The 23,023-nt window shown below is 36.0% G+C and overlaps 1 protein-coding gene and 1 long non-coding RNA gene across 7 annotated transcripts in view; one reads left to right on the plus strand and one right to left on the minus strand.

The window, feature by feature from the left end:
* LOC124640759 (atrial natriuretic peptide receptor 1) overlaps positions 1–23,023 on the minus strand; it is a 265,956-nt gene that overhangs the window by 74,662 nt on the left and 168,271 nt on the right. The gene's annotated exons all lie outside the window — the stretch shown is intronic.
* Positions 7,633–10,376, plus strand: LOC124640762. The gene is made up of 2 exons (XR_006985590.1): positions 7,633–8,395; positions 9,429–10,376. It is a non-coding gene; the product is annotated as an uncharacterized LOC124640762 (long non-coding RNA).

A 23,023-nucleotide genomic window follows, 5' to 3' on the forward strand; every position in this document is an offset into this window, starting at 1 on the left:
GGTTAAATAAATCATGAGTTGGAAACCCCCCATAAATGGTCTCTAGCTACATTCCACAATCACTTGATCATACATAATTCTACCAATTTAATTAAAAAACATTGATTGCTATTTTTAATTAATAATTAATGTTTCTTCCATATATGCAAATGGGCTGTCAATATGACAACAGAGTTATTATAACTAACGAAAATGTTACATTTTAATTAAGGTCACATTAGCCTGTGCCTGACTTTCGGAACTTGTATTGTCAATCAAATTTATTACACTCGAGACAACATCATAGGCGTACAATTTTTTTATCCAGATTTTTTTTCTATAAAAAAAGCCACAAATCGTGTCAAACGAAACATCAACCAATGACAAAGAGACTGCCAAAGTAATAACAACGCTCAAACAAAATTACCTACTTGTATCATAATAACAAAGGCTTGGTCCTTCCGTTTACAAATTTGGTCCTTTTATACGATTCCTTTCTTACGCAATTGTCTAGTATAGGCTCTGTATTTTCAGCTGTTATTTTGATATTTTTCCCTGAGGATATAAACATAGGCTGAAAGGATAATCTATATTGGAACAGAAAATTCGAAGAAAGTACTTCCATCTTTTATTTATTTATTCTATATAGCTAGAAAGTCAACTTCGAATAGTAAATATTCTTCCCATAATAAAATGAATGTGTTTTTGTAAATTAGCGTAATTATTATTTGCCATTAGTTCCCATTTCAATGTCCCATGATTTAGGTTGACGGCTGTCATGAGATTGCCATTTAGGACTAATTGGATACGTCAACTGACAGAATTTTGTTAGGGATTACGCAAAATTATGCCACAAATTAGTAATGACATAGTTCTGAAAATTATTACAGTGACTGTTTTAATATGAAATTTTAATGTCTCAACTGAATTTACTTTTTCATTGGAAAACAAGGATAAATGAATGAAGCATCACTCTGGACTTTTATTTACGTCATGTTATGACGATAAATTAAATTCTGTTTGCTTTCATAAAGCAGAGGAATTTATAAATCTGGTATGATGACGTGTCGGCGGATTCCCATAACAATTTTCGTAAACAAACAATCGCGCAACTCTTACAGTTATTATTCTTTCAGCGGAAACAAATTAGCTTTTATATTCTTGTTCTTGTTTTGATGGACAGCTATAATTAGTGCGAATGGAAAATTTCGGGGTCGTTTCTTTTAAGAGCTTTGGTTTAGGAAGACCGTACACTCTCTACCGCCGAGGGATTATTTGAACTTAGAACAAGTACTATCTTCCATTCGCAGTTTCACTCGCGTGCCGCGAAACTTCTTCCAGCACCCGGATAAGAATAGTTTATGTTTGTGTGTGTCCCATTTTCAGCAATTGATTTAGCCTTTAAATACACTAGATATATTAAATTGAGAAAGACACATTCACTCTCAATTCACTTTATAATATTAGTAGGATGATACCTACTTTAATAATATCACGTTATGTAACGATGTATAATAGAAGTATGAATGTATAGCAGTGTCCATATTCAAATTGATTCCATAATACCGATACATCTGCTTATCAAACCATATAAGGCGCGCATTATTTATTGCGTTTTATGAAAAGCATGTTTAATTCGTAGCTGCGCATATGATTGGTTTTTGACAGACATTTTTGAAATGAGGAAAAAACGAAATAAAATAAAAAATCGCAGTTTCTAATTCATAGAATTATCATATTGTATGCATGTGATCACATGTCGAAAGAAGTTCTAGACCAAACAGCTTCTGACAGTATAATAAAATTCCGAAGGAAAAAATACTGTTTTTTTTTGTAGGTAGGTATATCGTATAATTTTAACTATCATTTGAGCAAGTCAGTGATCATATTCATGATATGTATTGTTCGAATATAGTCTATACTTATAAGTAACAGAATTAAAGTAGTCTGTTATTAAATGTTTTTGTAAGTAAGTAGGTAAGAAGAATTGCAAGTGTGCGTGTTTGCGGCAAATTATACCACTTACAACCAAAAAATTAAGTTATTTTTAAATATTGTTTGTTGTATATGAGTAGCAGTTGTTAATAGTTCTTTATAGTTTTTGTTCTTGGTGTTGTCCATCTATACAATAATTAAAATTTTTGATAAATTAATAAAATTTATAAATCGATCCATCATCGTTTATATCCAGAAAATAAATAAACTAAGATTGAAACTAGCACAAAAACATAGGGAAGTCTGATATTTGTATATTAAATACTGGTAAATTTCCTCGATATGCAAAAATCAGTAAGGTAAAATGTTCTGCGACTTTTTAGTCATTTATTCACCGACTAAAAGTCGCCAGTGTCTGAAAGCCCTCGCAGTAATTGAAGACAAATATTGACCGACAAAAGTATATTATACTCTCTTATTCTAGAGCCAGGAATTATTTATCGAGATTTCCTATTATTTTCAGTACAAAAGGTACACTAGGTAGGCACTTAAACCACTTTTTACGTCTCAATTTCATATTGTATTTTCGGTTCTTTTGTATTTTCTTGTTTCAGACTGTGATCCAATTTGGGATTGGAAAACAATGTAGGTTCATTTAATTATTGTTTCATAAAATGATAAAAGAAATATGACATTTTTACTTTTAATTGGATACTAACAGTTATTGTTTTATACAGTTACTCTGATGCAACATGCGTCGCGTATTATCGGTCGCGTGGCGCCAAAACAGACAAGTATACGATAAACATTCAATCATTCACACCTAACCGATGATGCATTAATAGTGTGTCGATCATACATTTACGATACGCGCGACGCATTTCCCGTCAGATGTGAACCTTCCCTAATGCTCATGGTGAGATAAAAAAACATTGTTATAATATACTCGTACCTACTAATGTAGGACCATTCTAATAATTATATCAGTTGATGACTGACATTGAATATTTCATTAGCAGAATCAACGCGTACACATAATATGTTGCGTTAATTAATAACTTCAAATAAAATACCACTGTATCTATTACATTTAAAAACTGCCCAAAAAACTACTACATACTAAGTTTTTCGACACCGTTCCACTGATGGGCAAAGGCCTATCCATCTCGTGTCTATAAATAGAATTATACTGACTAAATTACAGCCGACTGCTCAGATCTGACGCAAACTTAATACGTAGTATCACCATTCTTGTCTACGTGACTCCATGCAGCATTGTACTGGCTTCGCCCTAAGATGTTCGTGCCCTTGAGAAAGTACCTACGATCTATATAGCAGCAGGGCCAAGGCCTGCCGGGGCTGCGGGTTGTTCGAAAGAGATACCGCGGCCCTGGTACATAAAAGGCCTATGACGGAACACGACGATTTTAGTCAGTAAAAGTCTGACACTCCCTCACCGCTGCTAACCCACAGCGGGGAAAAAAAAAAAAAAAAAGGGCCGTTGATATGACATCACAAGAAAACGCTGTATGGAAACCTACGCGTTATTACTGGGTTCCTAGTACCTACATCAGAAGTACCGTCTATCTACGTAGTCTTAACCGCAGTATCTTTAGGGAACATCTAGGTAAATTAGGTATTATATAGGTCCCATCCCATAGGTTATTTATCAACATGACCTTTGTATATTTGTGTATATATTTGTATATATTATATTGTATATATTTCATGTAATTATAAAAGGTATATATTTAATTTATTATAAGGAATTATTCATATAGATTCTTTTTATTAGTATAAAGTTGCACATTTGCCCTACCCTATCAAATCACTCTTTCACTCTAAGGTTGGCTGGAAGAGAACCCAACACTGGGTTAAGCTCGCCATTGTACATTATCTCTCTGTATTCAGTGTGTCTCTCTGTATTTATGTGTGCAATAAAGAATAATAAAGTCCCATTCCCTCTGTCTATATTGATATTAAAAAGCTGTGGAGTTGGTTTGTTTGATCACACTCATCTCAGGAACGAATCGTTTTATTAAAAGAAAAAAAAATGAAAATATTTTGTTATGTTCTAGCTCTTATTTTAGCTTTACATAACAATATTATAGAGGTATAATCAATCTGTAACTACATGTTCACAAATAAAAAGGTAAACATAATATTCAATGTTAGATGTATCGTATCACAGCGAAGACCAAAGGCTACATTTTTCGGGGTGCTCTATAAAAAAAATTGTAACTACGTTATTAAATCCTATCATTTTTCTAACTGACGTATGTATGATGCGAATCTCTAGCTATTTTCCCTTGAAAATGAATTAAACCCGAATGTTGTTTGTGACCATAATAATTTTAAAGCACTACTCGCAATTGCGTGTTTTATTTCTTTTATGTTTCTCTTCATAATACTCGTAGTATAATGTCAAACAAATAAAATCGCACACTTTATTATGAGGACCTACCAGAGTTTTATTTTTCACTATTTGGGTCGACCATAAAGGTTCTAATGGAGCCATAAAAATTCATCATAATACTGCAAAAATTTCCAGGCATTTTCTTTTAAGTTTGAAATTGTTTTGGAAACATTAAACCTTGCAGAATATCAGCTTTCTTGATTACTGATCTTGAGTTAGTTGGAGCTTAAAGAGATTGGTCTTTATGGACAGAGGCACAAGCAATTAAAATGTCATTAGTGAACCAAATTGTTTAACGTTGGACAGCATAACGAATTTAATATTGTTCCGCGTTTTCATAAGCCCTGGTTGAAGAACCAATTTACGGTGGATTACTCCGTTCAAATGTAACGATAGCCGAACCATTTTCAGTTGTCAAATCGCGCATTTAACAAATGGGCGAAAAGTACCTATACGGCTGGCTAGAGGTACTCTGGTTATCGTTATAGTTAACTAGTGCAATTGACCCTTACAGTTAAATGCGCTTCAAATTCAATATGTCATGTTTTTTAACAATCCAAAATAAAAAGTAAATAAATGAAATATTCAAGATTTTTGTGTTTAAATACTCGTATATAAAGCCCTCAAAAGTTTAATTTTGGCCCCTCGAACAGACTGGGGTACATTACGAATTCAACAAGCAAACCGAAAAAAGATAATGATGCAACAATGAAATTTTGTTGCCCCTTTTAAAACCAGTAGGTACCTCTACGTTAAGCTATTTTTAAGTAAACTTTTGGCCTTTGGAGTAATAAAGCGAGGCTATTAAAAGACCTTACATTATCTTATTAACACCACACACACAGTTTTATGTTTAAAACTGTAAAATAGCTTGGAGTTCTGCCCACCTCATTAAACTATAGTCGTTTACATAATAATCAAGAAGTTAATTTGTTTATTGAATGAGAAAATTACAGGCTTTGAAATTGGACTGAAACTCACATTGAAAACTAAAAACAATGTCATACAAAGTTTATTTCTTTTTATTTGCATACACGTACTACTAAGGGGCTTCAAGAAGAGATTTCATTAGAAACAAGCAGTACCTACCTTTGTTGTATTTTATATAGGGAACAAATATAATGACCACCATAAAATGCTTTGATACCCTTAGTTTTGTAACCAGAAATATCTACAGAACACCAGAAAAATAAAGTCTAAAAATGTAATAGTACCACCTATTTTAGTCACGACTTCACTTTAAATTGTATTCGACCACCAAATTTAGTAAATGATCACCAACTCTTGACGACCAAATTAATTTATTATTTTTGCCTAAATAAGTCACTGTGATTGCCATAAAATGTAGGCTTATTACCAAATAAAGTATTATGATGCCATATTAAGTTATGTGTCCGGCTTGAAATGCATGCGTGAGTGTCAGTATGACGAGTATCAGGGGAAAATGGAAGAATATGACATATTGCGCCGACCCCAAGTAAAATTGGGAACAGGGCAGGAGAAAGAAGAAGAAGAATGTGCTTCTCAATACACTCCCTCGAAAACACACTCTTATCGCACTGTTTAGAGGCATGCAACAGACAATTTTCCACCCTAGTGCAGGAAAAGGGTCCCCATAATGTTATTACATTTATTGTATCAGGCCGAACTTATTTTTTGGAATCAGTTTACTTAAACAGGATAGCAAGATGTAAAAACTTTAATTATCATTTTATATTAAAACGCTGGTATAATTTTGATGATCATTTACTACTTTTGGGATAACAATGATTTATTTGGACTCATTTTGCTTAAATAGGATAGCAGAATTTAAAAACTTTGGTTATAATCTTACTTTAAAATGGTGGTTTAATTTTGGTGATCATTTACTATTTTTGGCTTACGAATGATTTATTTTGGAGTAATTTCACTTAAATAGGATAGCAAAGTGTTAAAACTTGTTATAGTTTTACATTAAAATGCGAGTTTCATTTTGGTGATCATTTACTATTTTTGTCTGCTATTTGTTACTATATGTGGTGATCAGTTAAACATAAGCCTTTTATATATTACTTCTTCTGTCATGTGCGCACAGTGTACATAAACGGTTAAATAAAAAAGTACCTTTGTTTGTAGTCGTAAAGAACTGCTATGTCGTAGACAATATATACTTGTCGGAGACTGTCAATAGTACGGACACTAAACGTCACGCAAGCGCGCCCTCTGGTGGCGTTTCCGGTGAAACAACATTTTGGCGCGCTTGGCAGAGTCGTGGTGGTCGGCGTGGTGTCCGCGGAGCTCAGTCTTGATCGAGTCTTGGTCGAGGCTTCGTCGAGTCTTCGTGGAGTTGTCGCGTTACTGCCTTTCGTTACGTGTAGTGTACCTAGCGTTGTAGTACCGTTGTAGATCCATATTGTAAAGTGTGTAAAGTGTCTTTTGAAATTAAAGTGTAAAGGTTCTTCTAACCTAACAGACAGACATGTGTTGCTGGGGAGTTTGTTCCGCCACTTCTTCTCCCCAGCCAAAACACATAGGAAGTGGCGAAGGGCGGGCGTTTTGGGGGCTGTCTTTTGTTCTAACTAATTTGAATAAACGTTTGAGTTTTGAGTTTGTTTGAGTTTTTGAGCTTGTTTGAATTATCTCTTTGTACGAATACCCTAACTGATGTCGGACGATAGTGCCATCCTGATGACACCTCCGACATCAGAAGTGGGATGTAATCCGAATGCCCACAGTGTCACGTGTTCAAAATGTGAACGTGTTCAAAGATTGTAGTGGTGAAAATTGCAACGCCAGATACGATACTGCTATCACATTGAATCGATCCATGTAAGCACAAGGAAGAATCCTGGGTGGTTATTCGGTGGAATGGTTATTTGGGTGTGCCTGTCAGATGCCGGATAGAGGTTGTCTTGAAGGGCAAGTCGACTATCAGACTCCGGATAGAGGATGTCTTGAGTCGTAGATGTCGGACGCCGGATAGAGGTTGTCTTGAAATGGTGACTATCAGACTCCGGATAGAGGATGTCTTGAGTCATCGCTATCAGACGCCGGAGGGAGGTTGTCTTGAAGGAAATTGTTGAACTGAGCTTAGTTTTGGACTTTTGTTAGTAAGGTTTGCTATGTGAATTTTGCTAGAGGGTATTTAACGATGTAAGTGGACTTTGAATCATCTGGATTAAAAAAATGGAACGTCGATAATTTGAAATGGAGTTTGTAGTAGAAGATTTATTAAGAATTTCAGCGAAGGTACAAGTATGGTAACCACGGTTATGGTAATGGTATCGTTTTCCAATGTTACATGTCAAGCTAGTTATTGCGGGTATGCTAGAAAATTAACCGAATCTGTCTTTTTTTATGTTTCAATAATGACGGTGGTTATTGTGCAATATGGCGACAAAATTACTGCGGAGCATCCCAGCTGCCTGCTAGGAGCCCAACGTGTCAACGTGTCGTGTGTTATTGTGAGTTCGGAGTGTTGGTGCTCGTGCATCTACGTGGCTTCACGTTCGCGAAAGCCACTGTACTGCGCGCTATAGCCATGTGCGCATCGTCACGCACGTTGAATGGAAACCCGGTGAGACCGATCCATTTTTGCTTTATGTTGACGTTATTTGTTTTGCGACATTTTTAAACTTGAGAGGCAGTCTGTCTCGCTGATTATTGTTGGTTATGAACTGCTTGGGTTCAGGGAGCATTCATTGCCACAAGCTTCGTTATAAAGCTGCTGTTAGGTTTGTTTTGATCCGAATGTGTCCAGGAGCTGACATAATGTTGACCTGACCTTCATGAATTGCATGGTTGGGAAAATCGACAATCAGTGAAATTAGATTTATGCCATGATAGTCATATTGTCATCGTTGTTATGAAAATGTTGTGATAAAATTAACCGATTTCCGATTTCTTTTGCATGTGATAATCCCGTGAGCCTCTCCTGCTTCGAGTGAAAGGAGTCTAGTCTGCTAGTTCGTCGCTGTGGTGTCCGCGAGCGCGACGCCTGGATTCTACTGCGCGCCGGATTTCAGCATGAACATACACGAGGCACTATGCACAGAGATGTTAAGAGACGCCTGAATGATAAACATGGTGAGATCAATCCAATTTTATTGTGGCTTTTCATTGTACATTGTACTGTTTAACTGACTCGTTGGCCTAGTGGTCGCAAGCGTGACTGCTATACACGAGGTCTTGGGTTCGATTCCCGGGTCGGGACGAAATCGCTTTGTGAGTTTTAGAAACTTTCACAAAGCAGCCCTTAGTCTGGATGTTGGTGATTGATTCACTCGTGCATCAGAGAGCACGTAAATGTGTGTATGCTTGTGTGTTGCGCTTCAATCACAAGGTTGATTGACTGTTAAGTTGGAAGTCACAGAGATGACTGCCGTTGAACACTTGTCACAGGGATGGCTGAAGTGTGTATCTTATGTTTGGTCACAGGGATTACCTGGTTTCTGTTTATCAATTAAAACCTCGAATTATAATATTTCAGTTTTGCGTCATTTGATTGAATTGTGCATCAGACTAGAGATTTTTGGTAAGGTGTTACGTTCACCTACTCGGTAATTTTGTTGCGTTAAGTTGTACCAATGATGGATACCGGGGTGACTTGGAAAAGACCCGTTGGCCTGTGTGATGGCATCGGGGTGACCAAGAAGAGACCTGTGTAAAGTCTGCGGTACTGTTGTTTTTATTGTGTTAAGCTGTACCTATGATGGGTATCGGGGTGACCTGGAAGAGACTCGTTGGCCTGTGTGACGGCATCGGGGTGACCAGGAAGAGACCCGTATACATCTGTGGTACAGTTGGTGTCATGTCACTGTGGTTGTGGTTGTGGTCCCTAGGAGGCCAGGATGGGCTGAGAGCTCGGCTAAGGGACACGACGGTTATGTGAAGCCTATCGAGTAGAAGGCGTTGATGTGAATGACAACCGTAGCTGTAATGATTTTGTAATTTACAAGTTCAGTCTGACTAGCAATTCGATCTTTCTTCAATTTCGTGCTATTTTGCTATTCTTAAAACCCATAATATGTGTTTAGGTCTTACCATCGAGAAGGTTTGTTGCTGACCCATATGTTTTCAATATTTGATGCCTAAGCACTTTCCATTTCTGACTTAACAGATAACATCTAAGGTGAACCGAGCCTGGAGAACAGGACGAAGTTTACTAGTCGAGCGGTGGGCGGGTGCGCTGCAGTTGCTATTTGGAGCGTCGTCCTCCCCCGGATTCGTCGTGAAGGCCGTGTGAGTTGCGGCAGGCCAGGACATCGCGTATCATCGCACAAGGTGAAAGCATTCTATTTCATTGAAAATGTTTAAATTGACCAGACAAACTTCACGATAACTAATAATTTGTTACTTGTATTCTGTCACTTGTAAGTGTTTTAGATTATTATCAATGCTTTCTTATTATTCTTTATTGTACACAAAATAAAATTTGATTCTAATTAAAAATCAATTCGCACTTGATAGGCCGGAAAATCAAAGTATCACTGATGAAATTGAGATGGAACGAAGTAGTTATGATATTGAGGAGTGTTTGAGTTTGCATGATGATCGGACCGTACCAGAGGCTGTCGTGTAGCCGTAGCTCAGTAGAAATCGGCGTCTGCTCAGTGAGTAGTCCGTGAGTACGCGGTAAGCAGTCAGCTCTGGCGGAGGTCGGGTTTCAGTGGAAACCAATGAGTCCAGGGTAGACTCGGCGTTCCTATGTGAGGTTCGCAGTAAAGAGTAAAGAGTAACTGGAGGTTACTGGGCTAAGTGTAGCCATGGTCACATGTAGAGCTTAAATGTTTTGTTTTAATTTATCAGTTTAGAGTTTATTGTCTCTTGTAAGAGGCAGTGATCGGTTTTACTTTGAGTTTCCTAATTTTGATTCTGAATTATTGTAATGAAACGATTATTTTCTTTCTTTTCATTGATCATTTCCCAATTAAATGTAGAGTTTGATTTGTTGCTTGTGAGAGTTTAGTACTCGGTTGCTCTGGGTATAGCTTTTGAGAACTAGTTGTCACCTAGATTGTTTATTAAAGACCTAATTGAGGCCATTTGAAGTTTGTTTCATTTCCTTGAGAGAAGTAAGACCGTAAAACAAAGATCGAGAGTTACTGTTGTGGTCAGGAGTGGCCGAGGCTGTACTGTGCATACTGTGTTGTGTTTGTGTTGTTGCAGATTAACCCACGAGGACGTGGGTCTACGCAGGATGGCCGTGTCGGAGACTGTCAATAGTACGGACACTAAACGTCACGCAAGCGCGCCCTCTGGTGGCGTTTCCGGTGAAACAACATTTTGGCGCGCTTGGCAGAGTCGTGGTGGTCGGCGTGGTGTCCGCGGAGCTCAGTCTTGATCGAGTCTTGGTCGAGGCTTCGTCGAGTCTTCGTGGAGTTGTCGCGTTACTGCCTTTCGTTACGTGTAGTGTACCTAGCGTTGTAGTACCGTTGTAGATCCATATTGTAAAGTGTGTAAAGTGTCTTTTGAAATTAAAGTGTAAAGGTTCTTCTAACCTAACAGACAGACATGTGTTGCTGGGGAGTTTGTTCCGCCACTTCTTCTCCCCAGCCAAAACACATAGGAAGTGGCGAAGGGCGGGCGTTTTGGGGGCTGTCTTTTGTTCTAACTAATTTGAATAAACGTTTGAGTTTTGAGTTTGTTTGAGTTTTTGAGCTTGTTTGAATTATCTCTTTGTTCGAATACCCTAACTGATGTCGGACGATAGTGCCATCCTGATGACACCTCCGACATACTTATTTATTAGTCACTAGCCTCTGCCAGCGGTTTCACCTGCATCCCGTGGAAACCTCGGCCCGAACCCCTATAAAAAGTAGCCTATAGTCTTCCTCGATAAATGGGCTACCTAAAAATGAAATATTTTTTTAAAATCAGGACCAGCAGTTCCTGAGAATAAAGCGGTCAAACAAACAAACTCTTCAGCTTTATAATATTAGTGTAGATTTGTATTATTTTGTATTTAAAAGCTAAACCTTTGAAAAGAAATAGTTCTAACTGACCGACATTTGAAATTGTTAAGCGAATTTTCCTTGATTACCCTCGAGATGCACTGCGGAGACTGATTAAAACGAACGAATGACTGGCATTTTTTAATTTCGAAATTGGAACGTGATATAGACTTTTTTCCTAGTTGAATACCTGGTAAAGCGAAAGAAGAAGGCTAAGGGTTACCCACACACAACAGACTTAACAGTCAGCCGACATCATTTTTAGGAAAATCGTGAGTTCAATCAAAGTTTTTAGTCAGTCTGAAATACCTAATCGTTGATATATGCATAGTACCATTCATTTCCATACTGATTGATGACCCCGAACAAACTGTCGGCCGACTAAAAGTTTCTAGTGTGCGGGTATTCTAAGGCCAGTTAACAAGACAATAATTAAATAACTTCAGTTGAGAATTTATAGATTCAATAATTCATTTATCGATGACAGGCTATCGTGTTTCTGTCAAAACTTAAACAATGGAAGTGTAAAGCAAATTGAAAATGTTCTAATTTGTCAAAGTAATTAATCATAAACCCAGCTGGCTAAAACTATTTGTGATAAACTTTAGAATTTTAAGGTCAATCTTAGTACCAAAATGTACTAAAGGTCAGATGAGACATTTTAGGTATGACCCCACTTATTTCAAGAGATTTTGTAGCATAACACAATTAGAATAATTTGTTTGAGTTGAAAGACAAGGTCGTGAGATAAAATTGTTTTCAAAATTACTAAATTGCACGTAACATGACAGTGCATGGTACCTATGCCTTTTCAGCTACAGCCAAAATGTTTTGTTTGTTTATGTAAAATATTCACATCTTTTACGTAGGTTAGTTAGAATAAGGGAACCTGGACTCGAACATAATTAGAAAAAGGCAGATGATGATGAGTTAAAAAAAGACTTAGAAATTTTGACTTAAAATATTAATAGAAACTTCAAAGTCCAAAGCAATTCAATAACAAGTACCAGTATAAAGTATCGAGAAGCACGTGCGACATCCGCACTTATAATTTTGTTATTAATTTCACGTACACTCAATAAAATAACTCTGAACAATACTAAAAACGTAATAAAAATTCACGCAACGACGTCGAATTGTTTGGTGCTGTCACTTTGGACTTCATTCAAAGAGTACCGTGTCTATTTCTGTATGTATAGCATACTAGCTTTTGTTTGTGGATTTACTCGCGTGTTTTGTAATATTATGTTTAATGTTTTTTTTTCATTGATTGTTCTGTTATACATGTCGGTTGATAGATATGTAATGATTGCTGTTTTTATTTGCTATCAAAACATTATTTCTTGCTTCCTGCGCTATTGGCTAATCCCTCGTATGAAAACAGCGAGGACCTTATATGAGGACATCACCATTTTTTGATTATTTCCGTTTTGGTATTAACCGAAAAAATAAATCATTTTAGAATAATCGCCACATGTATGTATCATCAAAAATAGTACCGAGTGTTCTGCCCTATGTTAATTCAATCTGTTATATTATTTTCAATCCAATATGTATAAAATATCCATAATATGTATTCCAATATGTATGGTATATACCTGCTAATCTTGTGAGTCAGTACAAAAAATGCAATTTTCTTTTGAAAATGACGGCTGTCAACTGCACAAAAGATTGTACACCTATATGTTACGCACTACACCCAAAAATTACGCATTCGTCGTAATGTAACTCACAAAACGGCTAAAAATAACTTCAAGTAACAGTTATCTCGAATATTTTAAGTGGCAATCGCGACTCGAATTTAAAACAGCGTTTAAGGAGGCAAAAACTTTTGCTTTTCAGAACATACGTTTAATAAATATGCGCATATGAATCGTGGGATGACGTAATCACTCAAGAAAATTTGTTCCGCCGCAGTATGTACTTGAAATTCGCGTTGAATTGAATTAGTTTTCTTTTCAGGAACACATGCTGGTTTTGGAAATAGTGTACCTATCTTTTAAAATAAATGCAAGGAGGCAATAAATTTAAATACGACCCAATTTCTGTTTATTGTTTTGTTTTGTGTGTATCCAATGACCATTATTTTCATTAACTTGAACTCAAGATTCAGAGTTCTTGTCTTGCAATTAAACTGAAGTTCTGGATTTATCCACTTTATTTTTAGTAGCTTCCACTAGTAGAAGTTAGTACTGTGCGGAACAACTTCGTGTACCCAGATTAAATGTAGCCTTTACGGATTCTTTACAAATGGGGAATGGGAATTCTTTCAAGTAAGTAGTTCCTCATATTAAGCACACAAACTCTTCAGTTCTATTACTTTAGTAGCTATATCTAGATGATCGAGTTTTTTTTTTGAATCGAGATTGCATTCTGTACATTTTAACAACAAAGATAGCATCTGAGTATTCATTAAATAGGCGGTATCTGAGAGGCCAATGCTCCGCTTTTTTAAAATAATAATTAAACTTGATTGTAGAGTTATACTGAATGAAGAAGCGCATTATAACATATGATTATTCTAGCATGGCAACAACTTATGATTGTTCTAGAAATAGCAGGTGAAAAAGTAATTCACTTGCATTCGTAAGGAAATGGTTATTACGTTTTTAAAGAACAAAGTCGTTCGCCGCGTCCATCTTTTCATGATAATCTAAAAAACCATGCAACGGATTATGATTATGGTTTGCTTACAGTTAGAGTAATATTTGCAAAGCCGAGAAAGGCCACTAGATTCAGTAAAATTTACATAGAGAATTTATTAATAAATTATAGGAGACAATAAAAGCCGTAAATTACACTATTTTGTCCGTAATCGTAATCCTTATTGACCTTTTTATTGTCACACTGTCTCTTTACATACAGAAAAGGAATCAGCATTAATCACCATGCTTGTCCAAGGAGGATAGCCAGGATAGGTGATTTAATTGGAGAAATAATCTGATGTACCTACCTTTATAATTATTATTTTTTAAATTAGCTTTCTAATGTTGGTGCTTTAGAATAATTCATGATTGAAATTATTTATTTCAAGCTAATTCATTGTAGATTTACTGAAAATCAACCAGAAATTAAAATCGGACCGAGGCACTTAATTTACCATGTCGCTTTAATTCATACACCAGTACAATTTCATTTAAAAAGTAAATACAACAATGTTTCCAATAATTTCGAACACGTGCTATTCTTCTACTATATAAAAATAAGTCCGGTTTTCCTCCCTGACGCTATAACTCCAGAACGCACGAACCGATTTCCACGGTTTTGCATTCGTTGGAAAGGTCTCGGGCTCCGTGAGGTTTATAGTAAAGAAAATTCAGGAATAATCAGGAATAATTCAACAGAAAAGTGGGTAAATCGTTTTTCACATACAGCGCCATCTCTGATACATAGCATGTACTACAAACCAATATCCAACACTTCAAGTAGATGGCGCCGAGTGTTTGACAGCTACTCATTGTTATATAATAAAAATTTTTTTTTTCTTTATCTTTTAATCACCAAACGAAATGTTACATAAAACGAATCTGGTGGCGAAACGGAGTTCGCCGGGTCTGCTAGTAGTCTATAAATAAAAATGCGTGGAACATAGATAATTCTGAAAAGATATAAAATTTAATCTGCAATATTAAGCCTATTCAACGTGTGGTTCCTATAGAAAAATTGTAAAGGTTATTTTCCGGGGTTTCTAATAAACGTATCTATCTACGTATCGTGAACGAAAAAGTTTCGAGTATTGTGACGTCGACATGATTTAATCCCGGGTAACGTAGAGTCGGATAATTCTTTTGTCGATACCCGGCCGGTTTGTCTGTTGATTACATTTTATTGGAAGAAATGTTAGGTTTCACAAAAGAATATCACGGTTATTTCTTATAACAGTTTATTTGTCAGAAAATTATATCTCGGCGACCTATATAATTTTCTTCCAATCGTTTAGAAAAGTTGGTAAAATATCAACAAACAACATCTCATATGATATCATCATGATATGGATTTGCGTCTTATTTAGAAAGTGAGTTTAAAAAACATAAAGAGAATTAAAAACGCTGTTGCATATTCCGTGAATCACAAGTTTAGAAATAACCATAGGTATTATAAAACGACATAAAAATTCAATTCATAGAAACTAATCCCTCAAAAACTTGATTTTGTACAGTATTTAATTTACGACTGTTTACCGAAAAGTCATTATGCATTGATTCATAATATTCGAGCATATAATTTATAGAAAATGTAACCTAAAATAATCACAAGGACAAAATCCCGTTGTACGTAATACAATTTCAGCGGATACACTCAAGGAAAACATACAAAATAATTCAAATAAGGTTAGTATATTCAATTCTTCGATTCCATTGATGACGAGAATCATAATAGAATCAAACCTACTGGGATGTGTTGGGGTGCACAAGGTTACCTTGATCTGCCTATATCTTTACGACGACTAAAGGTCTTGACACACATTAACACGGCACGGCACAACGGTAACCCAGCTGTTTTTAGATAGCTGTCACCGTGCTGTTGGCTTCTTTTAATGACGTTATATTTTTTTATTTACTATTTTAATTTTGTGCTTAGGATTCAAAGACTAAATTCACACTATAAGTTAATCGCTGGATTGGAACCAGGAGCTGCGTCGTGACGTACCGTTCATGTGTGCCGTGACCTTAAGGCAGAATACCATAACAATTGCATGGAGTGACAATCGGGATTGGACTCTGTGGAAAAAGTCCGGTTTCTTTTTTGAGAACATTATGATTTGATCAATTTTGTTACTGTACAAAATAGTCGATAATAATACTGAATAGGTATATGTGTTGGCACAAATGAAATTAACACTTATAGGAAATATCATAGTTTGTTTATTAGTCCTTTTTACGCATTTATTGAAAATATTATTCAATGACTTCTCCGAACTTAATTGGTTTGAAATGTCAAATGTCTTCTATCAAAATTAATATTTTGAATTCTGACGCTACGTGATACCAGAATTCACTGAACCATTTTCTAGCTTATAAATAATAATTATTAGATATGATATTCGAATACGAATATAATCCTTTCCAGCAACGTTATAATTTAGCGGAACAGACATTTCATTCATACTTGAAAAGGCAATAACCTAATACTCGTGTAATATAAAGCTATTCTTTGAATTGAAAATATTATACTAAATATACGAAAATAACGTTAAAAGCCTCATCAATCCCAGGTAAAAGTCCCTGATAACAGAATCAAGTAGTTCTCATGATTGATCGATCTCTTCTGAATAAGAAATGTTCAGAAGCTTAGGTACCAACAAAACAACGGGGGAGTTTTGAACTTTGGTAATACGAAGAAAGAAACAACAAAAGATCTCGATAGATCAAATTGGAAATATAAAATAAGTTTTTGGAAGTCTTTTTCAGGATTTTTTGATCGAAGACATGTCATCATCATTCAACAGGCTTTTTATTGACTTAATGTAGGGTTGCAGCGTTTTCGGCTACAGAAAAGGAATGAGCATTAATCGCTTGCCTACTCAAGGCAGATTTTAGGCTTCGAAATCCAGGTTTCCTCCAATGTTTTTGTAAACTCGTGAGGTTTTAGTCTCAAAAATAGCGGTATTGCAAGGAAGGAGTGACAAAAACCATTAATCTATTGTTTAATGTTGATACCGTACTATAAATATTTGGATTTTGTACAAATTATCTCGTCAACACCTGTTATACCCCGCATTAAACAGATAGAACTGTCACTATATTTATAAAATGCACATCCCAAGCGGATATGGCGGATAATATCCGAAATCCGAACGCAAAACGGAGGCCCGCACATTATATTTGATGACGTATCGGTAATCGAATCTGAGTGCGATATATCACATCTCTACTTAGAGTATTTTATCCACCGGAACCGCTATGAGGCAACTCAACAAAAATTATAGCTTACTCATGCATATTTGATCGCATTGCACGCACGCACGCAGACTACAAAATTGAGAAGCACTTTACGCACACATGGTACCAGTAATGCTCTGGTTCCTTTCAAAAAGAGGAAGGAATGCCAATGGCGTCTCCTGTTGGTTTAATTCTTTAGGCATCTCAATGAGCTTTCTCCGTCAGTTTGGTATGACACTCAACTCTGTCAACCCTTCGTTGAACACTTTACTTGAATATATAGATTTATACAACACATCTTGATATAACTAATAGGAATCCATTTACAGTAATAAGTTAACCAGTATTAATTTGTTGCATATTCAAAACACGGATTTGATTTTAAACATAGAACAAAAAAAAACACCTGAGGCATTACAGCCAAATTTAGTAAAAAAATCATTTTAACAAATCTAAATGAAAACGTTTTCGGCCGGAAAAGCATAAAAATAATAATTTACTGAAATGGATATTAAATAAAATATTGGAGAAAAGCCCATTGAGGCATTTAAAAGATAGGTAACTAAATATATTAAAAAAAAACTACAGTTTTAATATCAATTCTTTGATGCGTTAAAAAAAGTAACTAAATAAATAGTAACGTATAAAAGTAAATGTTTTTCCAAACATGTCTTCGTCATATGATTTCCCTTTGTCTCTGTGTTAAGCCCATGTTCAAAGGGCTTGTCATATCCATACCGTAACTCTAACAAATACGAGTAGGTTGTCAGGCGTAATGATACAACCTACGTACCTTACTATTATTATTAAGTTATCCCTATTATTTTTCGTTGTTCGTAAAAAAGCTTATCATTTTCGTAATATTTATTTCATTTTTTTAGATACGTACGGTTAGTAACAAAATAAAATCTCCATTAAATACGATCAGAATTACTAAATGCTTAAACACCCAAAATAACATACATTGAGTTCAGGTATTTAGTTTTCCGTTTAAGGACTTGTGGTGCTGAGAGTATGTCTGTATGTATTATTCTCTATTCAATCTCTCAGACAAAATATGCATCATATTTAGTTTATAATTTGTAACGCAATGTATGTAAACAGACATGAGTTAAGCACTATATTATGATTATAGTGAGACAGACACAAAGATTAATAACTAACTAGTAGTGCCTGCCTATTTATTAAGTTCGTAGAAACTGCAATTAGCCACGTCAATGCACTTTGCAACTTAACATTATTGATCTTCTGCAATCAAACGTATAATACAACAGTATTTAGTACATAGCTTTTCTAAAACACGAGAATTGACAATTAATTACCTATACTAAATATAAGAAAGCTCAACAATATGTTTGTTTGATTGAACTCCTAAATTCAGTAACTGTTGCACCATTTTGCAAAAAAATAATCTGGTTTTTGATTGCTCATTTGTTATCAAGGAAGGCTGGTTTTATTAGGGTACACACAGTAAAGTTTCCTCGGAACCCAGATGATCCGCTGCAAAAAGCTAGTAAAATAAATAAAGAACGACTACACTACGAAAAAGTGATTGAAAGTGTTGTAAGTACATTATAGTCATGATAACAACGATATACCATCCCGTACAAAAGGTAACCTTTTGTTAGTGCGCAATAGTCGTAACTTGGAAGGGCTTCCAATAATCATAAAACCTTTTCAAATTAGACACGTGCTTTCTTTAATGAAAGTCTGCGGTGAAGTGGAATGATGTGGTCATTGGTATGACAGATAAAAAAAGTAGAAAATAACAGTGGAACATAATCAATTCTCATGTTTTTTTTGTTTTAAAAAATTGAGGGTCTAGCAATTTCATCACTGATACAAGTGCTCAAAATATGATTAACTAGTCGTTTTCCCGCAGTTTCTCTCGCGTCCTGTGAAAGAACTGCCTGTACCGAGATAAACGATGCCCTATGTTACTTGTAACAGTGAAATAACTTTTCAAAACAGTTCAGTTGTTTCAGAGTACAAACAAACAAAAGAAAGTTCCCTCTTTATTATTACCGATAGACTAATCGAGTGCTAAAAATACCGCCTCCAAACTATTGACTTTTGAATTTTAATATTTGAAACCTGGATGGGAAGCAATGTAATATGTTTCCGATCACATTTGAAATGAGGCAGTCAGAAGAATGCATAATTTCTGCGTTCGACACGACAGCCACGTGAAATTACACGTGCGATGTTAAATCAAAGTCGAACGAATTGCTCTTACGACGTGTCTCCAAGGAACTCATGTTATGTATGTAGAACTTACAATATCGTGTATATACTATCTCTATTTCAATTACGTTTGGTTTAGATTCACCCTGGCTCATCTGATTAAAACTGCGGACTAGTACATTTAATTTTTCCGAAACAAAACAGGAACGATTCGCGACGCGCGGTTATTACGAAATGTACGTTCTGAAGTTTCATCGGCCACGCGCGGCTGTCGGGAGTCTGGGAAACGTTTTCATATATTTCCATACTGTGCCTGCAGCGGCATTGGTCGGGATCACAAGCCTCTATCCGAAGAGTATTTTTATCAATAGTTATGTATTCCGGAACGTTTTCATAATATTGAAGTAAATATCAAAAGGATATCTTTAAAACAACGACTCCATTAGTGTAATCTCCTTGGCCCATAAACTAAGCGATTCTAAAAAAAAATACTACACGACCCGTACCCTCTTTTTTACAAGTTATCTTTTCCTTTCCCTTGTTACCTATCTTTTACTGAACAATCATTTTCCTTTTTCACTTAGAATAATAGACTTTTATTTATAAGTCAGAAATAAGGACTGATCTTTTGGCCGGCGGTTATATTACAATTGCAAAGCAGGGAGATGCCCCATTACCTCGAGAACCCGGCGATATCGGAAATTTTGCGGACAATTTGTTTGTTCATACATTACTGGCTTCTGAACACTTTGTATCGTGAAATATAGAATGGAAATATTCTTTTCTAAGCAGGTCAATCACCCGTACATTACCTACTGACATGAAACAAAAAATAATACCTGATATTTGAAAGGTTTCCGAGTTATTGGTGTGGCAATAAGTAAGTAGCATTTGTGTTTAATATTTCATTGTGTTTTTTTTGCGAGTTTCATTCTGCGATGCCTGCCTTTTATGCAGATACAATTTAGACCTTATCATCTTCAGTGAAAAACTGACGAGTAATTATTAATAATACTATTCATTATAATGGCATCCAGACCAATTGTCAACTATGGTGGCTGTTCTCCCTAACGAGATCAGGCAGCTGCACGATAGTTACACAGAACACAGGTGCGCTCCCATAGCCTGATGGGACAACAATCCTTCACGACCGGACACAGATCAGGCGCAGGACCAATACTTATTCACGTGCTTTCCGAGTAGCAATCACCAACTTCCAGAATCCGGGTTCCTTTGTGGCACAAAATTAGCACACAGAAACAATCTACTCTGTTTCTGAAGAACATAACGTACTTACATTATTAGAAACATGAGAGTTCATACATTTTTCATTCAATACATTTAGCCGCACGTCGTCACATGTCGTTTATACCATTCGACCTTATGCTGACCCTACGTGACTTGTTCCGCTCACCGTACAGATATAACTTGAACGTTGTACTTGTGTTCAAACATTTATAATTATTCCTTGCTTTACCTATAGTTTTTGCTTGTAATAATGTGTTCGGTTCTAGTTGCTTTTTTTAGGTGTAAAGTGATTTAAGCGCCGAATAAGAAAATCTTGTTTTAGGTTTTCAATTATCTCTTATACACCTAATGTAAATAGAGTACTTTGCCATGAAATGGAATATGATATATTTTGATAGAAACATCAAAAACAGTTTACGCAACTAGTGGATTGAAGTTACACAGAAACTACATAACGATATGAAACTTTAAACTACCAATTAGTATAATGTTTACTACTTGTGTAAATTTTGAAGTTTGCACAACCCTTCAACTAATAAGCGGCTTCCTAATATCCATATTGATATTATTCGTATAAGTTTCAATATCTGTTCAAACCAACATAAATATAACTTACGTAAGTATATTCCCTACAAAATAAAAATAGTTTATCACGTGATTTTACCCGCGTCTCGAGGGAACTTATCACCCGCACTAAAAGAAGTACGTATGACCGTCTCCTACGTACCACCTATCTCTGTGTCATATTTGATTTCAATCCGTTTAACTGTTTTAGCGTGAATGCTTAATTTCGCATTTAAAAAAGTCGTGGTGGCCTAGTGGGTAAAGGACCAATCTCTCAAGTATGAGGGCGCGGGTTCGATCCCAGGTCAGGCAAGTACCAATGCAACTTTTCTAAGTCTGTATGTACTTTCTAAGTATATCTTAGACACCATTGGCTGTGTTTCGGATGGCACGTTAAACTGTAGGTCCCGGCTGTCATTGAACATCCTTGGCAGTCGTTACGGGTAGTCAGAAGCCAGTAAGTCTGATACCAGTCTAACCAAGGGGTATCGGTTTGCCCGGGTAACTGGGTTGAGGAGGTCAGATAGGCAGTCGCTTCTTGTAAAGCACTGGTACTCAGCTGAATCCGGTTAGACTGGAAGCCGACCCCAACATGATTGGGAAAAAGGCTCGGAGGATGCTTAATTTCGCATTTATAATGATTACTATCCTTTTTCTGCGGTTTTATCCGCTTCCCGTAGGAACTACTGCCCGTAGCGGGATAAAATAAGGCCTATGTTACTCCGGAAGAGTATACCTTTAAAACAGTGTTTTTTTTTTCAAATCAGTTTTTAGGTAGTTTCGGAACCTTTAGGGTGCAAAAAAACGAAAAAATATTACTTGTTTATTATATGAGTAGGGGAGAGTGGGGGAATTGCGGACGCGGGGTAAAAACGGACTAGCATGTATCTACTCACTCCTTCCCCCCGCGGCAGCCCGGTGCTGTCATCTGTTTCTTTAAGCCATTTTAGTGCCACGCAAAAACTTACGACAGCCGGCTGCGCACAGTTTGAACGGTAGGTAATTTTTTTAAAAAAAGTGCATAATGATCTAATATTCAGTGTTTTTCAATTCAAGGGACAAGTCTGTATACTAAGTGATGGTAAAAAGTGATATTTTCTATGGATAGCTTTGTCAATGGGGTTTGCAGCGCCAATGTTTGTTTTTATGGAACGTTTTCATAACTTACAAATTTCTCTCTTTGATTTAAAAATACCCAGTGGGGATAATTGCGGACAAGCCTTGCGGGGTAAATACGTACGTCTGCAATTACCCCTAATTCGATAAACTATTATGAAATCAATCAATAACTACTCATTTTTGAATGCCTCGGAAATATATACAAGAAAAAAGAACAATCATACACCATCGAATCAATACAAAAAGCTGTGCAAGAAATAAAAGACCAGATAACTTTTCGTCAGGCGGAAGAAAAATATGGTATTACCAGAGCTACTGTGTTTGACCAAGTGAAAAAGGGCAGTGTTTCTACAATACCAAAGAGAGGTTAAAATCCATTTTAAACGGAATACAAGAAAACGAACTGAAAATTTTGATTAAAATGTTGATGTTGAAATGTTGATTACGTTTGCATTTATTGTCAAGAAAAGTACAGTGATCCACCCGCCGAAGGTTGGATTATGTGTTCAAAGTGTGACAAGTGGGTTCATGAGAACTGCACTGTAGGAAGTTCTTCTAAAGGCTTTACTTGTGATTTTTGTAGCGATGTGGACCTAGTCCGTGAATACCCCATGCTGTCCATAATTAACCCAGGGTCAGTCCGAATTTACCCCGAGCGCTACGGGTAATTACGGACAGACAAGGTTTTGTTTTTGCTAAAAATATTATATTTATTGACTGATCTCGTATAATAAGTATAATTGTTTTTGTAGATGAATAACTAA

This window comes from Helicoverpa zea, chromosome 21 (genome assembly GCF_022581195.2).
Source record: "Helicoverpa zea isolate HzStark_Cry1AcR chromosome 21, ilHelZeax1.1, whole genome shotgun sequence".
NCBI lineage: Eukaryota > Metazoa > Arthropoda > Insecta > Lepidoptera > Noctuidae > Helicoverpa > Helicoverpa zea.